The sequence below is a fragment of the Rhinopithecus roxellana genome, chromosome 5 (assembly GCF_007565055.1).
Source record: "Rhinopithecus roxellana isolate Shanxi Qingling chromosome 5, ASM756505v1, whole genome shotgun sequence".
Taxonomy (NCBI): Eukaryota; Metazoa; Chordata; class Mammalia; order Primates; family Cercopithecidae; genus Rhinopithecus; species Rhinopithecus roxellana.
Window position 1 is genome coordinate 129,276,750 of NC_044553.1, and position 19,321 is coordinate 129,296,070.

At 36.4% G+C, this 19,321-nt stretch overlaps 1 long non-coding RNA gene, 3 other non-coding genes and 1 pseudogene across 4 annotated transcripts in view; all 5 read right to left on the reverse strand.

Annotated features, from left to right (window-relative positions):
* Positions 1-14,075, reverse strand: part of LOC104656432 — a 76,437-nt gene extending 62,362 nt beyond the window's left edge. Inside the window, exons 1-7 of the long non-coding RNA XR_747123.2 lie at positions 13,896-14,075; positions 13,467-13,599; positions 12,032-12,152; positions 10,762-10,889; positions 8,782-8,898; positions 3,206-3,248; positions 1,722-1,759 (exon numbers count right to left, since the gene is read on the reverse strand). This is a non-coding gene — a long non-coding RNA (uncharacterized LOC104656432). The remainder of the gene's footprint in view (positions 1-1,721; positions 1,760-3,205; positions 3,249-8,781; positions 8,899-10,761; positions 10,890-12,031; positions 12,153-13,466; positions 13,600-13,895) is intronic.
* On the reverse strand, positions 2,199-2,265 carry LOC115898077. Its single transcript, XR_004057830.1, has one exon. It is a non-coding gene; the product is annotated as a small nucleolar RNA SNORD109A (small nucleolar RNA).
* LOC115897913 lies at positions 10,637-10,712 on the reverse strand (annotated as a pseudogene).
* LOC115897914 lies at positions 13,846-13,925 on the reverse strand. Its single transcript, XR_004057689.1, has one exon. It is a non-coding gene; the product is annotated as a small nucleolar RNA SNORD115 (small nucleolar RNA).
* Positions 14,076-15,906: 1,831 nt separating the features above from the next.
* LOC115897912 lies at positions 15,907-15,987 on the reverse strand. The gene has a single exon (XR_004057688.1). It is a non-coding gene; the product is annotated as a small nucleolar RNA SNORD115 (small nucleolar RNA).
* Positions 15,988-19,321: the final 3,334 nt, after the last annotated feature.

The following is a 19,321-nucleotide window of genomic DNA, read 5'->3' on the forward strand; positions in this document are numbered from 1 at the left end:
GAGATCTCAAGACCTATAGGACCTCAGGAGATTGTACAACATATATTACTATCAAAATGTCAAATCTACATGTCAAATCAAATGTCAAAGCTCATTTACAATAAAATTAATTGGTTATGATCAATACATCTTATATAGAAAGATTAATGATTGATAGATAATTGTATTCACATAAAAAGTTTTTCCCTAATATAGGGCAGATGATTAAACATATTTCCTCTGGAAAGCATGGGGAAAAGGTTAAAAATACATGTCATAAATAATTTTATATTCTTCTATATTGCTAAGCTTTCTTAAAATGAAGCAGTAATTTATGGCTGGAGCTCTTTGATCTTAAACTAAAAAAGGGAAAATTAGGGAAGCAGGATTAAAAGTTGAAACACATTTTAGCTTTAGTGTGTCGAGAGCTCAAAAGCTGAAAAGCACTTAAATTGATCAGTTGTGTATTGACTAAGTAATCTCAAAGGAAATCCTTAAGCAAGTAGTTCACCGTTCTGACTTTTGGCTTTATACTTTACCCAACTTCATCAACATTTCCCCAAATTCTCGACTGTACAATGCATGTGGGCCTCTATTAAGATCTATTAAGATCTATCTTCTTTGCATGTGTTGTGGAAATAATCATACTAAACCTTAATAACTATATTTGCTTGTATATTCAATTATGTAGCACATAGAATAGAAAAGCATGAAGGTATCCCATTAATTCCCTCTCTGCAGAACAAGAGACATGTTCAAGTGGTCTGTGAAAGAAAGTATAAAGAATCGAGCACCAAAATACATGAGTGCGTAGGGACAATACTGCAATCTTTAAGACTTGAGGTTGCTCAGCATGTTTTTATAACAGAGAAAAAAGTGTAAGAGAATTTAAGAATATGCATAGAAAAAACACAAATGTGTTAAAATAAAAATACTTGAGTAATTACTCACGACACGATTTGCTAAAAAGGCCTGTGCTAAAGAGAGAACGTACTTGAACTATTATGAGGGCATCGATCAATAAGCACCATGTAATACACAATCTACTTGAGACGTTTTTATGTATTAACCAATATTTTGACTAGTTTGATGAGTTTTTTTTAACTTTCTATTGAAGAATAATATACATGTAGAAAAGTGCATCCACTAAAATTGTAAAGCTCAATGTATTTGCATGATGCAAACACACCAAGTACTCAACACACAGATCAAGAAATAAAAATTACATGCATTCTAGAAACCACCCAGGTGTCTTATATCTATGATTATCTCAGGCATGCCATCAAGAGAAGAAAATTTCCTATATAACTTACCTTGCTGCAACAACGAGAAAAAGACTAATTCAAGTCAATACTTAATAATTCAATTAGAAGCAGAAATATAATGTAGTATGACCACAAAGATCTTGAACCATGGAGTCTCTATTCTGAAACCCCAATAATTAAACAGATGAGGAAACTCTGTTAATATTTTGGTACACCTGGATTTCACTACAATAAATTTTGATCCAATATGAAATTGCCAAAAATTCTCTTAAATTCTACATTTTTCCATAAAAGCAGAAGATAGTTAAAATTAAAACAGAAATTATAGATTCAATAGTGTAGGTGACATGGTGAGGGTCTCAATGAGGAAAAGGACATATCATCAAAATGTCCTTCAATAAGCTTCACAACAACCTAAAGACCTAGCAAAGAGCACATGACATACGAATTTCAAAAGATAATGGTTTAGCTACTCACCCCTCTTCTCTGAAGTGGAGGATCAGACTCCAGGCCTTCTATCTCAGCAAAACATGAAAGAGAAAAAAAAGCAAACATAATCTTAGAAAATACTCCACAGTAAAAATAACAAAGCACGAAACGTGGTTCCATTGTCATTATTTAATAAAGGTATGCCATATTTCCTTCTTTCAGCATAACACTAATGAGATTTGCAGACATATCACAGTTGCTTGACCCTTAATTCAATCTTCTAAAGGTTTTCATTTGTTACTTAAGAACATATTTCCTATATGTAAGTATCTATCTACAATTAAAGCAAGTCTTGGGTCAGTAAGCATACTAAAGAGCATACTGAGTCATAAGACAGGATGCTAATGCCCTCTCAGGAGAGACAGAAAAGGCATGTTCACAGGGGTACTCTGTTGTCACTGAGGGGTCCCCAAATAGAGCCAGGCTCTGAGAGTCTTATTTGTCCTATTGGAGGGCTGCACATCTGGACCTCAGATTGACATCTGGAATGAGTCCCTCAGCATCCTCAGACAATTATTCTCATCATCGATCCAAACAAGCGCCCTCCCAACAAATAAGCATTTCCACAGCCAGGCTTATTTTGTGCATGGTTATCTAATGTATCATCAGTGAGAACAGTAAATGTACAGTAGACATTTGTTTAGTATCTGAATGATGGAACCCTCACATACATAGCATGAAAAAACATATGACTGAATTGTTCCAATAAAACTAGATTAAAATCTGGCCAGGCACAGTGGCTCACGCCTGTAATCCCAAGACTTTGAGAGGCCAAGGCGGGTGGTCACGAGGTCAGGAGTTCAAGACCAGCCTGGCCAAGATGGTGAAACCCCGTCTCTACTGAAAATACAAAAATTAGCTGGGTGTGGTGGCACGCACCTGTAATCCCAGCTACTCAGGAGGCTGAGGCAGGAGAACTGCTTGAACCCAGGAGGCGGAGGTTGCAGCAAGCTAAAATCATGCCACTGCACTCTAGCCTGGGCAACGGAGCGAGACTATGTCTCAAAAGAAAAAAAAAATCTATTGGGGAATTTTATAAAAACTCTTTAATCAACTAAAAGTTTAAGGAGTAAGTGAGGTAGCAGAATAAATATATGGTATTATTACGGTACTAATATGTATAGAAACATCTATGTTATGAATATGCTAGATAAAGATTCAAAAAAACAATAGTTAGAACATGTGAATTTCACTATGAGATTATTTTCACTCAACATGAAGCATGAAAAAAGGAAATAGATCAGTGATTCTCCACCATTGTTTAGGTCATTTCAAAAAGAGATTTAAACAAAGAGAAGAAACAGTAATGAGGAATCCTTGAGCAAGGTAGGGACACCCCTGGGGAAACATATCTACCAAAACAATAATCTCCTTTAAGCCTCTGAAATAATGAACTCGCAGTCCTTGACGTTCTGAAATCATTGCCCACAGAACACATAAAGAATTTCAAAACTACCAAACTGGCTGCTCACCTCTTTTCCCTGAAGTTTCCTTGAAGTTGTTTGAGCTTTTAACCTGCAGCAAAATATCACATAGAAAATAAATCAGATCAGAGAATGCTCCAAATTAATAAAAAATAAAGCACAAGATTGGTTCCATTATAATTTCTTATCATACAGGCATCTCAGCACTCTAGTCCTTGCTACAAACATCAGCATTGTTTGATCTCATCACCTTTGTCATTTCATTTATAAATTTCTTTCCTCCTTGAATTCTTTACTCTGAAAATAGCCAATTTCCTCTCTACCAAGCTATCTAAGCGACACAGCAGTCGTATCTTGAATGGGAAATGCTAAAGTTGTAGTCTACCAATAAAGGTTTTATGAAAATACACTGTGATGTGAAAAATGAAAGACACAAGATAGTGGTATTGTGAGGTAACTGAAGAGTTCACCAACTGGGCCTGCTCTGAATGTGTTATTCATCCTGTTGCAACAGAAGAGATGGCCATTCATTGAGCCACACCTCAGCATCTCAGATACTTGTGCTTATCCTTGATTCAGACAAGTCTACTACCAATAAGTAAACACTCCTCACACCACACTGAGGCTCCTAACAATGTATCTTCTACATTCAGCTTATAGCAGAAAACAGCACAGGCGGATGTCTGACTTGACTTTAGTGAAACTGGTTTTCATGACAACTCCAGAAGCTTCTCAGAACCCTTTGGTCTAAGCAAAATGTGAAGTGATATTGCAGTGGGATGGCTGTCAATGCTGATATATTTACTTCATATGATAAAAATAAAATGTCAGGAGTTAACTATGAAGATTATATCATTTAAAAGGTTATTGACAGCAGCATACAACATGAAATTCCTTCCATGTGACAGGCGTATATTCCCTATCCAGGGTAGAAGACTAATATACAAATGTCACTAACATTGCGACGAAGTAGAAATAAGACAACTAAACACAGGAGGAGGAAAGAAAAAGAGGAAAACCAAAAGCACTCATGAGGACCCTCCCATGTACCCAGCATGCACTGTTCAGCCACATATACCCACCCACCCTCCTGAAGGCCCAGCACAGACAGCATTGTGTTTAAATCCCTGATCTACCATAAAGCTCATGTTGCACGAGCAGTAGGGGAGTGTTAAAGAACGTCCCCCAAACTCTTAAATCAGAAGTAAAAGATTAACTAGGAAAACACAGAACCAACAGAATGAAGAGAGGTACAAAAGTAAAAAACTCACCTAAGTATGAATAAATAAATAAATAGGCAAGCAAAGACTACACCGTGACCAAAGAGCACAGTAAATATAAAGAAAATACAAACACAATAAATATCAGTCATAGCTACACACACACACACACACGTGAGGGGACTCCACACACCTACCAGAAGAAAAATATTTTCAGCAGGCTCACAAAATAAAACGTAATATGTTTTCTATGAGAGATGCATCTAAAACAAATGGATTCTACAAAAATAAACGGATGGGTGAAAGTATATCAGGCACATGAAAACAAAAAGAGATCAGGAATAGTGATTCTTATATCACACAATGTATTCAAGTCCCACAATGTTAACCAAGGCAAAGAAGGACACATTTTTTATGCTAAAAGATATAATACACATGAAGATTTGACCCTTATGGAGACTTATATACCAAATAACATAATAACCACCTTTATGAATAAAAAACTACATGAGATGTATGAGATGTAAGGAGACAAGACATAGAAGATCCTATAATAGAAAACGATAATACACCATTATCAGAAAAAGACAGATCAACTGGGCAAAAATAGCAACATAAAAATAGGGTAGATTTTATGGCTATGTATTAAACTTGACTGATAATAGAAGATATGTATTGTTCTTAAGTGCCCAAGGCATAGTCACAAAAAATTGATTATATATTAGGTTGGAAAGAAAAATTAGTAACTCAAGAAATATTAAAAACATCACAATGCAAGAAAATAGACTTTATTAGCAATAACATAAAGGCTCTTTCACCAAGAAATTTTAAAAATATCCTATTAACTACTGAGTAAAAGGAAAAATATGAACAGAAAATACATGTTTAAATAATATGTAAATACATATTTTTATACATATGTCTTTGTATGCAGATATGTATTTACATATTATTTAAAAATATACAACAAATGAGAATCTGTAATATGCATTTAAAGGCAGTTCTAGAGGAAAATTCATTGCACTGAACATTTTTGTTATTTTTAAAAATGAAAAAGTAGGTGAATGAAAGAATTCAATTTTCATCTTAAAACACTAAAAAAGAGCAAAAGTGAAAGTATAAGAAAGAAAGAAGGATCAAAGCAGAAATTAATGAAGATAATATGTTAAAAACCATAGATGTAATTAATAATTGAGAAGTCTGTGGTTTTAAAAAATATTAACTACATAGGCACTCTACTAGCTAACTTTATCAAAAAAGGGAGAAAATACATATACACAAAATAATGCTTCATGAGCACTTGAACATAATGTGCATTCTGCTATTGCTGGGTGTCGTCGTCTACATACGCCAGGGGAGTCAAGTTGGTTAATAGTGTTCTTACATCCACCTTTACTGATTATCTTATCCCTGTTCAATCACAGTACTGAGAAAGCACTGAAATTTCAAACTGTAATTGGGAATGGTCAAATGTTTCATTTCATTTCAAAAGCCTATATTGGAAACGTAACCCTCAATGCAACAGTGTTTAATGAGGCAACATTTAAAAGGTGATTAGGCTGTGAGAGCTCTGCCCTCATCAATGGATTAATGCTGTTATTTCAGGAGTGTGTTCCTATAAAAGAAGATATTTGTCTCATCCACACCCTCTCTTTGCCCTTCTATCATAGGATGACACAGCTAGAAGGCCCTCACCATATACCAGCCCCTTGATCTTTCCAGCCTTCCGAAATGTGAGCCAACAAATTTCCACTCATTACAAATACCCAGTCTGCAGCATTCTGTTACATCAGAGCAAAAGGGACTGACACAGAAAACTGGTAACATAAAGGCAGTATCTTTTGTATCTAGATATCCAGTTGTCCTAGCAACATTTGTTGAAAAAACTGTTCTTCCCATCACAGAGAGGACAATGTCCAGATAACATGCCTTCTTGGGGTGCAGGAATCATACGGTTCAAAAGCTAGCGTAGGAATCCAGGATGCTAATGCCCCTATTTCAATATGAGGGAAGTTTAGGTCTCACGCTGTGTGAATCAAAAGCATTGTTCAAATCTTGTTGACTAAAAGTAATTGGTCAAGTAAACAGCAATATCCATAGTGATCTGGGAAGACACCATTCAGCAGAACTCAAGAAGGGGCAGATCAACTTGGTATTTTTCAGGATTTGAGTCTCTGATAAGGATGAAATGAGATAGAACACTTCGCCACTGATTTTAAAGATTTTAGAAAGGTTAGAAATCTTTTGTAAACCAGCACAGTGATCAAATACATCATAGAAAAAAAGCTGGATTTTATTCGGGGGCAAAGGGATATTAAACCTGGAGATTTTATACAGCCTGGGAATCTCTGCTTTTTAATTTAATTTACTCTATTCACATGTAATTTTATTATTGACATAGTTGAGTTTATGATGTCATTCTTCTTCTTCTCCTCTATGTCTCAGGTGTTTTTGTTTCTCTTTTCCTCTTTACTTCTTTCTTTTTCATTAAGTAATTATTTTATAATTTAGCATTTAAACTTCCTTAATAATTTTTTTCACTATATTTTTTGAATTTTTTCAGTGGTTGCTCTAGGGTTTACTGCATATACCTTAACTCACCCAAATAAGTTTCTAATTTACACTAGATTAATTTCAGTCATAGACATAAATGTTACACCTGTATAGGTCTATTTCCCTTTTTGCCATCTTTTGTGGTATTATTATACATATTACATTTACTGATGCTATAAGCCAAGCAAGACATTGTAATAAATATTAATCTACCATCTGTACTCATTTCCTTAGTCCTGTATTGCTTTGCATCCACCTATCTTCTTTGGAAAATATATTACACTTTTATATGTAATAGACTCCAAAATACATTATATACATATTATTTTATAGCATTTATTTTAAAATCACTTAAGAGAACAATTACATTTCTACTGTCTTTTATATTTATATAATTACCTTTACAAGCATTTTGCTTCTTTATGTTGATTTGAAAAACTACCTAGGGTCACTTGCTTTCGGCTTGAAGAACTTCAAGTATTTAGAGAACTTTTTAAGGGGGCTTTGACAGCAGTATACTCTCCAACTTTTTTTTTTAATTGAGGAAGTCTTTATTTTGTTTTCATTTTTGAAAGACAGCTTTGCCAGGTACAGAATTCTTAGATGACAGTTTTTTTTCCTTTGAGCATTTTTAATATGTTATCACTTTGTCTCTGGCCTCCATTGCTTTTGCTGAAGTCAGCTGTTCATCTTCCTGGGGTTCCCTTGTAAGGAACAAATCATTTTTCTCACACTGTTTTCAAGACTTTCTTCTTGTTTTTGACTTTCAGAAATCTTACTGTGATGTTTCCATTTGTCAGTCTTTGCATTTATTCATTGGAATTCATTGAGCTTCTTGGATATGTAGGTTATTGTTTTTCCACAAATATGGGAAGTTTTCAGCCATTGTTTCCTTCAGTATTTTTTCTGATCCTTTGTATCTCCCCTGTCTCTCTGGTACTCCCATATGTGTATGCTGGTATGCTTAATGATGTTCCACATTCTCTGAGACTCTCTTTGTTTTTCTTTATTCTTTATGCTCTCTGTTCTTTTGAACATAATCTCTATTGTTCTATCTTCAAGTTTACTTCTTGTTTCTTCTGCCAGTTCAAATCCACTATTGAGCCCTCTAATAAACTTTTAAATTTTAGTTATTGTACTTTTCAACTCCAGAATTTTCATTTGGTTCTTTTTACTAATTTCTATCTTTTTATTGGTATTCACTATTTTGTGTGACATACCTTCCTTTACTTCTTTTTTTTTTTTTGAGACAGAATCTCACTTTGTCACCCATGCTGGAGTGCAGTGGTGTGATCTCAGCTCACTGCAGCCACTGCCTCCTGTGTTCAAGTGATTCTTGTGCCTCAGCCTGCTGAGTAGCTGGGACTACAAGCGTAAGCAACCATGTCCAGCTAATTTTTCTATTTTTAGTAGAGACAGGGTCTCGCCATGTTGGCCAGGCAGGTCTGGAACTTCAGCCAGTGAACAGTGCTGCTATGAACATTCATGTACATGTGTTCATTTGAACATTTGTATTCAATTCTTTTGAGTGTGTACCTAGGGCTAGTATTGTTGGGTTATATGGTAATTTTATGTATAACTTTTTAAGGAACTGCCAAAATGTTTTCCACTAAATCAGGAGGAAAAAATTGATAAGTGGTCTTCTAGAAGCTAATAGAAAGAGGTGAGAGAAACTGTATCCCAAATGTATTTCTTTAGCTTAAGCTCAAACTAGAATACCCCAGAAAAGATAAGGGCCAGTCAGTCTAGTTTTCATGTCATCTCATGTCATCAAGACAACATAAGGTCTTATTGTTGAAACAAGCCATGGAACCCCACAATCATATATTCACTTTGCCTGAAAACACCTACCAGAATGGCATCCTTAAATCCTGGTTGAAAGTTCACAGGAGACCAAACAGATATCTGGGTGTGTCAGCTATGCTGGTGTCAACAAGCCAAAGAGTAGTCTTCCTCAATCATCCTTATCTAAGGGGAGGAGGAGAAGACAGTAGACCAAGATGACAAATATTACTTTCTGCATGTATGGCTTATGCATGCTATTTCTTAATGAAGAGATATGATTAGTACTGGAAAAAATGATCCATTAGATAGGCTATGGGCCATTTATTCATCAAACAGAATAAAGACTAAGTATACAGGTCTCTTGACTTTGGAGAATATCTCAGGTAGTTTAATGCGGAAATAAGACCTTCAGTTGATCACCCTTGTTTACATATTCAAGGAAGCCATATCGATAACAATTGGCATTATAATGTTGCTTGCACTCCATCATATAATGATCATACTGGAGCCAGGTGAAACTCAAATTTTAGAAAACACTAGCCGGGCGCGGTGGCGGGCACCTGTAGTCCCAGCTACTCGGGAGGCTGAGGCAGGAGAATGGCGTAAACCCGGGAGGCGGAACTTGCAGTGAGCTGAGATCCGGCCACTGCACTCCAGTCTGGGCAACAGAGCGAGACTCCGCCTCAAAAAATAAAAAAAAATAAAAAATAAAAAAAAGAAAACAGACATCATACTACTCATAATTGTATTTAATTTAATGAATGATGGGACATGTATATATCAGAATTAGAACATGTACCCATAATGCCATAGTCTTTATGTTGTGAGTCATCACCAATAAACCACAAACATTGTAAAAACATAGCAACCTGACATATATAAATTAGAAGTTAATATGTTAACTTCTATATTTAGACCAAATGAGTATCACATCTACAGATGACACCAATAATGACAACACTTGTCAACATTGTATCAATGCAATTTTAGTAAAAAAGAAAGTTTCCCTCTTGCAGATCCTGTCAAGTATGCTAGTCACTCATTGAGAAGAATGCATAATGATAATCATGTTGCCTGAAGGAATGGCCCTGACTGTCATTCAGATAAGTGTCTATAAAGGTCTTATTTACCATTGGCATTATTCACAGCACACACTTACATCATAACGAAAATGAAGCCAGACGTACTTGGGAGAGAAAAGTCAGGCACCAGGTTGCTCATCAGTTTATCCAATTTCAAGTTTCATGGGCAAACACGTATTATTGAAACTCACATTTTTACCCCAACTGCAAGGACCCTTCAGTCATAAAGATTCATCTATGATCAAAACATATCCTAGCTCTGTTAAAATACTATACTAACATTGCAGAAAACTTTGTCTGTATATTTAGACCACAGTAATTGCAGTGCATTGAGCAAACTTCCAATGTATCATATTTCTCAACCTGAAAACAAACAATCGTAGGGAAAAAGTAAGGAATTTCTCATGAAGATTGCATTGCATGTGTCAGTCAATCATTGAGAAGAAAACCCTATCATGATACTCATGTTGTCTGAATGAATAAATCTAATTATTATAGAGCTCAGTCTTCCCTAGTTCAATTACCTATTTGGAATTTTTCAGTCAGCAAAGGCAGCCTCTCACCTCCACTCAATAGAATAATGCCAGTAGGACTTACCAAATCTTCCAATGAGAGAAAAAGAACAAGGGTCTGAGTGCCAAATATCCAAGAAAATTAGGAATTATAGGAAACTTAACACTTAAAGAATCAGAATTTATAGTTTACTTAGAAGCACACAGATAGAAGTGTGCAAAACAAGTTTCACAGAAAGATTCCATTGCCGGAATCCCAAAATAAAATCCCCAATAGAAGGAAACTAAGAAATCCAAACTTCTTGTCTCACAATTGTTACCTAGGCTGGGCCTCAGCATAATCCATCTGAGCTTAATTTTTACATCACCATTTCTCTTCAAGATAACATCTCATCACTGACACAGCCCATGGCACTCATATGCATATGCACACTTAGATCAAATATGCTCACCAGAGATGGTTTCCGTAACACTGGTGGTAAAGTGGACTGGATGCCACATTTTCAGTGCCAGGCAGTTGAGTGGTGTCAGTTTCTCCCTGAACAACAGAGTAAAGGGTTTTCTTCCTCCACAGTCTTTTCTGTAAAAGACAAGAGCAGGCTACAGTCAAAGGGTGGGATTACATCTCTTATATGTGCATGACTCCTAATCACTGTTCCTAATTTCTACAAGACTGAGATGTGTGATACTCCAAATATGACCCGTTACTTAAGCTGTGGTAGGCCATTGATTCCCTGGGTACAGTAAGGGCCGAGCACATAGGTATCATGTCTTTTGACAACCTGGTAAGAAATGATTTCCCTGCAGAAATAAAAACTTCTTATCCTCTTCATATCAGTAACAATTGGCATCATACATAGTGTATGCCTTTCTTTATACTGAATCTAATGACACCTGAGTGAGACTCAGGATAAGGAAATGAGATTTCAGACTACCTGTATTGTATTCAATTTCAATCAAGGGTAACTTACAGCTGAATATCAAGCCATTCCCTAAAATTGTCAAAAGTCTTTCAGTTGTGAGTAGTGCCTCAATGATCCACAAACATCATAACACCATACACAGCAACCCAAAAAATAAAATAATAGAAATGGATTGTCTGTTTGTACAATCACTAAAGAGTTGATTGCAATGAATTACTAAATGTCTCATCTTTAAATCAAAGTATGCTCAGGCAAATAAAAAAGAAGTTTTAATGAGGACCCCATTAGATCAGTCGCTCATCGGAAAGAATAGATCACTGCTCACTAATTTTGTATGAACAGGTAAATGTAATCATTTTGAAGGCCAATGTTCAATATTCAAATGGTCCACTTGGAATTTTTTAATTATGAAAGACAGAACTCATCTATATAATCCATGTAATGACATACCTCTTGCTGGATCAACATTCTGTAGCACACCATGAGGAAAAAATCAACCAAGATATTCTCTCTTATAATGTATGAGTATTAAGAATAAAGACAAGACAAAAGAATTTTAAAAGTTCCTTTAGCAGTAGATAGAGGCAAATGATGCAAGATTCCCCAAAGGGTTTCTTCCTACCAAGCTCAAAATGGAAGACCCCATACCCCCCAAATCTAATGACTTCTCACACCTTCTTGTAAGGATTAGCACTACTTTCGAGCCTTCGCTTAATCCTATTGAGCGTGATTTTTACATTATTATGTCCCCTGAAGATACTCTTTATTCATATATTTACGTTGTCTTGTAAGCACTTACCAGAATAGCATCCTTAAACAACGGTTGCAGGAACACAGGATGAGTTAAATTCACTGCAGCATGCCTGTGTGGTAGCACTTGCCTCTGTGGCAACACCAGAGGGTGCTCTTCTCTCCTTTATCTACAGGCATAGGAACGGGACCATAGTTCAAAATCAGACATAAATTGTTCCTGTGTGTATGGCTTACACAGGCTATTTCTTAGTGGAGAGATATGGCCCATACTACCACAAAAAGACATATTACTAAGGCTCTAGACAATTGACTTATCAACATCATAAGGACAAGGTATGCCAGGTTTTTGACACTGAGTAATCTGCAATATTATCATATATCATACTACAGAGATGGTAAACAGGACCGAACATATTCCAACAGTATTTTAATACAATTTCAGTAAAAAGTGAACATTTTTGGAAAGAATTCCATCAAGTAGGCCAGTCACTCATTGAAAATAAAAACCCACAGTGAGACCCATGACTCTGAATTTGTGAACCCAGTCGTTTCAAAGTCCATATTAGGAATAAGTGTCACCATTTCTAACATGTGTTTTCATTATTCTGAAAATAGTGGGGTCACATGTGTGAAGGGAAAATAAAAACTTGGGACCCCAATTTCCTACACCAAAAGAAAAAAAAACTAAGCTGAAAGCTGAGTCATGCAAGAATTTCCTTTTGTTCTTAAGCAGATAGCTACAGATTAAAGGTTGAAGATCTCCATAGGTAGCTACTCTATGTTCACCTTATCTTATGTACAGTGATGATTTACTGAGCGTGAGATGAATACATTATTGACTATTCCGCTACCTGCTCCTTTTGTCTTGGAACATACGGATTATCATACCCTCCCTTTTCCCCCTCCAGCCCACTTTCCCCTTTAAACACTGAAGCCCTCAAAATCATCTTTGGAGAAAGACATAGACCCCAGACGGTTTCTGTGATTTGGGGTTTATTTCTTCTGAGCGTGTCCTTAACCTTGTCAAAATAACTTCTAAATCTCAGATACTTTTTGGTTTACACATGATAGGAACTGAAATTTGGGTATGAATTTGGTGATCAAATTACTAAATTTTTAAGTTTCATAGGCAAAGTACATACTGATTCTCACATTCTCCTCTCCACTACCGTGGTCTCCTCCATTACCGTGGTCTCCTCCATTACCGTGGTCTCCTCCATTACCGTGGTCTCCTCCATTACCGTGGTCTCACAGTTACAGCAAGTTCATCAGTAACTCAAAACAGTGAAACACTGTTAGAGCCCCACAAGAATAATATAGAAAAACATTTTGTCTAGCCAAAGGTATATTAAATACTGGACTAGGTAACAGTGAATTTAAAAAATCTTCAATATTGAATTGTATGAAGTTCAAATAAAAAGTAAAGATTTTGTCGTGAGGATTATATCATAAAGGAAAACTCATATTGAAATTCAGATTACCTGAAAGTGTTAAACTAATTCCCTTAGGTGGGAGTCTTCCGTAGCTCAATGTTCTATGTAGAATATACATGTCAATAAAGGAAGCTACTGATCTTTTACAATAGAATGGCACATCTCTTGGCAGCATGTCTTACTGAAACACACAATAAGAGAAAAAGCCAAAGAATGAGACCCGAATATAGCATAGTATTAGACATTACAGATCACTGAAACAAAGCTTATAGGCTGAGAATTTTTTGTCCATTTATAGGTATACTGACACAGTTGGGCAAACAAGTTACCCATAAAGATTTTGTTATTTCAAGTTCAAAAGAGAATTCCCCTTGAAGGAAAATAGCCGTCACTATTATCTGTTCCAGCACTGTCATCTAGGCAGGCTGAACCTCAGCATAATCCTATTGAGTGTAATTTTAAGTCATTATTTCTCACCAAGACATTAGAAGGTTTCGTTATTGATGAAAGACATGGTACTCCCCATGCACACTTGAGAAGGCTTCCCGAAGCTCTGATGCTAGGATGCATTGGTGTCAAGAGCATTTTCATTACAGGACACCTGGGTGCTGTCCACTGTCCCAGTCGCAACGGGCCAAAGAGTGCTCTTCTTCCATATCATCAACTAAGGGGCAGATGTAGAGCAAATGTCAAAGGGAGAACTACATCTCACCTGTGTATATGAGTCATGCATGGTTTCTGTTAATTGAGCAATATTGACAATACTAAAAAAAGACCTATTATAAAGGTTTTAGTCCACTGGTTCACAAAATATAATAAGGACGAATCATACAGGTCTCTTGGCTTTGGAGAAGCAATTCAGTGGTTTTATGCAGAAACAAGAACATCCCATTGATAATCGCTTTATATATTCAAGGAAGCTGTATCAGTAACAATTGGCATGGTTTATTGTATATGAACTTTCATAAAACACAGACACTCTGGAAGCCACATGAATCTCAGCATCTAGAAATCAGTTATCAGGGCACATGGAGTTGTATGCATTTATATGCATCTTGGCCAAAATGCCCAGTTTTCATATTGTGAACCCTCATCAAATGTTCCACAAACATCACAAAATGGAATAACATAAATATTATAATAGGTAGAGGTGAAGGCCAGGCACGGGGGCTCAAGCCTGTAATCCCAGCACTTTGGGAGGCCGAGGTGGGCAGATCACGAGGTCAGGAGTTCAAAAACAGCCTGACCAACATGGTGAAACCCCATCTCTACTAAAAATACCAAAAAATTGGCCAGGAATGGTAGCACTTGCCTGTAATCCTAGCTACTCAGGAGGCTGAGGCAGGAGAATTGCTTGAACCCATGAGGCAGAGGTTGCAATGAGCTGAGATCATGCCACTACACTCCAGCCTGGGCAACAGAATGAGACTCCATCTCAAAAAAATAATAATAGGTAGAGGTGGATCTATGTCTACTCTTACATGTAGATGAAAAGAATATTACATTGTCTCATCATTATCTCAGTAAAATTTCAATAAAAAGACATGTTTTAATCACAAGGAAGCCATAAAGAATGTCAAGTCACTTACTGAGGAGTAGAATGTACATTGGGAACTGGGACACATGTTGCCGCTTTGGTGAACCTACTCATCTCAAAGGCCCTTTCAGGACCAACTGGAAGCATTCACAGCCTGTATTTTCATTATACTGAAAATGATGAAGTCACATGATATTTGGGGTTTATATTCAGATACTAGTTTGCCCATCAATTTATTCAGTTCTCTGTTTCATGGGCAAAGCAAATTACTGATGTTACATATTTGTATCCACTGGCATGATTTTTCTGTTACGAAAAGTTTACCAGTGAGTAAACTGGCCATACCATTATAATATCTTAAAGTTTTTAAGGTAAAATAAGAAAAAAATGGGTGTAGTTGTATATATGTACCCAAGTGAACATTGTATGTTAGATTGGGCATTATTAATCAGGTGAAACAGAAAATAAAATGTTCTCAACTTTCAATCCCATCAAATGCAGGTAAAAAGTAAAGATTCTGTCATAGCATCATATCAGATAGGTCAGTCACTCTCTGAGAATAAATCCATACTGAGATTCAGATTTTTTAAATAAGTAAACATAATAGCCTTAAGAGTGAATCATCACTAGCGGTCTATCTTGAATGTATGTGTGATGAAAGCAGTCACTCTGCTTTGATTAATGGGATGATGCATCTCTTGCAACACTGAAAGATACAATGAAAGATATAATGAGAGAAGAAAAACCAAGGAATGAGTTCCAGATGTCTCATACTATTAAGAATTATAAATAATGGAAAGAATGCTTAAAGGATGAAAATGTGTTGTTTACCCAGAAATGCATACACAGGGCAAGTTTGCCACAATGGTGTCGTTTTCTCAAGTTCCAAAATTATTCACCTAAAAGAAACAACGATTTCTAACTTCTTGTCTCAGGTTTTTCACTTATGTTAGGTCTCCACATAATCCTATTGAACATAATTTTTATGTCATCTTCCCTGTCGAAGACAATATAACATCTCAATATTGACCCAAGCCAGGGGGTTAATCTATGGAGTCATCTCCCCACAAAGGCAGAATCGTAGATATTAGCATGCTTATCAGAGATAGATTAATGTTCTACGGTGGATTGGAGTTGCTACATATTCAGTGCTGGACACCTGGATGGTATAAATTGCCCTGGGTGCAGCAGGCCAAGTGGTGCTCTTCCTTCGCTCTCATCTAAGAAGAGAGGAGTAGGCCAGGTGTCAAAAAGGAAAACATTGTTTCCCATAGTTATATGGCTCACGCACAGTTTTCCTTAGTGGAGCAAAATAGTCAGTACCCCAGAAATAGCCCATTATGTAGTCTATAGACCACAGATTCACCAAACACAAGAAGGACAACATATACAGGTTTCTTGACTTTGGAGAATCACTGGTGTGGTGTCATGCAGAACTGGGATGATGCCACTGCTGATCCCTGCTCTAGGTAATTGAGATGGCCATATCAGAAACAATCGCCATGGTCACTTGCCAATTCACACTGATAACATGAAACTTCTAAAGCCACATAAAAGAGCCTCCAGAAATCAGATATCAGGCTGCTCAGAATTGTATTCATCTTTTATCATTGCTTTTACTTACTTACTTTGAATTTAATTTTAATTTTCCCCCTAACTTCCCAATGGGAAAGATTATTTATTTAGATCTTTGTTCTTTTTAATATACATTCAGTGGTATAAATTTCCCAGTAGGCATTGCCTTTGTTGCATTCCTAAATTTTTGATAAGTTGTGCTTTCAATTCCATTTAGTTTGAAATATTTTAAAAATTTATCTTGAGATTTCTGTGACCTTCAGTTGTTTTGGAGTCTGTTGTTTAACCTCCAAGTATTTTCATGTTTTTCAGCTATCTTTTTTTTAGTGATTTTCTTTTTTTTACTTTCATTTCCTGGTAGTCTGAGAACACACTTCGTATGATTTCTAATCTTTTAAATTTGCTGAGGTGCATTTTCTAGCCCAGAATGTGGTCTATTCTGCTGAATGTTCCGTGTGTGTGAGAAAATGTGTCATCTGCTGTCACTGGGTAAAGTGTTCCATAGATGTCAGTTACATATCGTTGATTGAATCAAGTTTTTGATCATGGTTGATCATGTTATGCCCGTACTGATTTTCTGCTTGCTGAACCTGTCCATTTCTGATTGAGGGATGTCAATGCCTCCAACTCTAAGAGTGAATTTATCTGTTTCTCTTTGCAGTTCTATCAGATTTAGCTTCATGTACTGTAATGCTCTGTTGTTCAGTGTGTACACATTAAGGATTGTTATGTCTTCTCAGAAAACTGATCCCTTTGTCATTAAGGAATGCCCCTTTTGATCTCTGATAATATTCCTTGTTCTAAAGTCAGTTGTGTCTGAAATTAATATGGCTATTTCACTTTATTTTGATTAATGTTACCATGGGATATCTTTCTCCATTCCTTTACTATGAAAATATTTGTGCCTTTATAAAATGGATTTCCTTATTTTTTCTGTAGAGATGAGGTCTCATTCTGTCAACCAGGCTAGAGTGCAGTGGTGTGATCATAGCTCACTGTAGTCCCAAAATCCTGGGCTCAGGTGACACTCCACCTCGGCCTCCTAAGGACCACAGGTGCACACCACCATGACCAGCTATTTAAAATGCATTTCTCACAGACAACATATAGTTGGGTCTTGTTTTTAATCCACTGACAATCTCTGTCTTTTAAGTGCTGTTTAAAGTGATTATTGATATACTTAGATTAATATATTCAGTATTTGTTATTGTTTTCTATTTATCAGCCTTGCAATTTGTTATTTTTTTTGGTCTTCCACACTTTTTCTCCTCTCCCTGGTTTTAATTGAGCATTGTATAAGATTCTGCTTTTCCATAAAAAATATTAGCCAGGCATGGTGGCACATGCCTATAATCCCAGCTATTCAGGAGGCTGAGGCAGGAGAATCGCTTGAACCCAGGAGGCGGAGGTTGTGGTGAGCTGAAATTGTGCCATTGCACTCCAGCCTGGGCAACAAGACTGAAACAACATCTCAAAAAAAAAAAAAAAAAAAAAAAAAAAAAAGGATTCTGCTTTTCCTTTTTTTTTTTTTTTTGGTAGAGATGGGCTCTTATTTTGTCGCCAGGCTGGACTTGAACTCCGAGGCTCAAGTGATCCTCATGCCTTGGCCTCCCAAAGTGCTGAGATTACACACATGAGTCACCACATCTGGCCTGATTCTGCTTTTTCTTCTATTAGTATATTGATTATACTGCTTTTTTCAAAATCATTTTTAGTGGCTGTGCTGGATATTGCACTATACATTTACAACTAATCCAAGTCCTTTTTCAAATTACACTGTCCTACTTCATGGGTTAGTCCAATTAAGAGTATTTTCTCTCCCTCATGACTTTTACATATATATTTATTTATTTATTTATTTATTTATATGTGTGTGTATATATATATTTATATATGTATATATATTTTAAATACTTTAAGTTCTAGGGAACATGTGCACAATGTGCAGGTTTGTTGCATATGTATACATGAGCCATGTTGGTGTGCTGCACCCATTAACTAGTCATTTACATTAGGTATGTCTCATAATGCTATCCTTCCCCACTTCCACTACCCTACAACAGGTCCTGGTGTGTGATGTTCCCCTTCCTGTGTCCAAGTGTTCTCATTGTTCAATTCCCACCTATGAGTGAGAACGTGCAGTGTTTGGTTTTCTGTCCTTGCGACAGTTTGCTCAGAATGATGGTTTCCAGCTTCATCCATGTCCCTACAAAGGACATGAACTCATCCTTGCTTATGGCTGCATAGTATTCCATGGTGTATATGTGCCACATTTTCTTAATCCAGTCTATCATTGATGGACATCTGAGTTGGTTCCAAGTCTTTGCTATTGTGAATAGTGCCGCAATAAACATACGTGTGCATGTCTTTATAGCAGCATGATTTATAATCCTTTGGGTATATACCCAGTAACGGGATAGCTAGGTCAAATGGTATTTCTAGTTCTAGATCCTTGAGGAATTGCCATACTGTCTTCCCAATGGTTGAACTGGTTTACAGTCCCACCAACAGTGTAAAAGTGTTCCTATTTCTCCACATCCTCTCCAGCACCTGTTGTTTCCTGACTTTTTAATGATCACCATTCTAACTGGTGTGAGATGGTATCTCATTGTGGTTTTGATTTGCATTTCTCTGATGGCCAGTGATGATAAGCATTTTTTTCATGTGTCTGTTGGCTGCATAAATGTCTTCCTTTGAGAAATGTCTGTTCATATCCTTTGCCTACTTTTTGATGGTATTGTTTGATTTTTTTCTTGTAAATTTGTTTAAATTATTTGTAGATTCTGGATAT